We start from the raw sequence: 806 nt of genomic DNA on the forward strand, positions 1-806 counted from the left end.
CTAGCTACCTTTTTGGTTACTACCCCAGCGCTCTAACTGCTAGGCTACCCGCCGCCCGGTGTGTGTCTCTTACACAGGGGTTCCCAGGAAGATGATGGACTCCGACTCAGTCATGTATCTCATCTGACCCTTCGGTTTCAGACAACGGCTGCTATCACTGCATCAAAAACACACAAACACACATTAAGGCAGCCCCCCCTCACCTCTCTGATTCAGAGGGGTTGGGTTAAATGTGGAAGACACATTTCAGTTGTAGAACTGACTAGGTATCCCCCTTTCCCCAGGGTAAGGTTAGTGTTGGTGTGAGAGTGTTTCTCAATCCTGGAGCTGGGGACTCAAAGGTGTGCACATTTTTGTTTTTGCCCTAGCACTAACACAGTCAGGAAGGCATCATTGATCCTCCTCCCATCCAGGTCAGGGAAGACTGGCCATGCCAGAGCCCACGTGGTGCCCTACCATGACCTACATAGAGCACACAGAGATCAATGAAATACGCTAGCTTTTGGCATAGATAGCTAAGCTTTTAACATGGATAGCCTTAAGCATGGATAGTTACGCTTATAGAATGGATAGCTAAGCTTATAGAATGGATAGCTTTTAGCATAGATAGCTAAGCTTTTAACATGGATAGCTTTAAGCATTTATAGTTAAGCTTTTAGCATGGATAGCTTTAGTGTGGCTTTAGCACACTGATACAGTACAGTAATTGTGTGTTAATAAATATTAATTTGTTACTCAAATTACTAACAAAGTACTTTGTTCCTTTACAATGAGGCAATGCTGATGATAGCAAATATCCAGATGAT

This window comes from Oncorhynchus nerka, linkage group LG5 (assembly GCF_034236695.1).
Source record: "Oncorhynchus nerka isolate Pitt River linkage group LG5, Oner_Uvic_2.0, whole genome shotgun sequence".
In the NCBI taxonomy this organism is placed as follows: Eukaryota; Metazoa; Chordata; class Actinopteri; order Salmoniformes; family Salmonidae; genus Oncorhynchus; species Oncorhynchus nerka.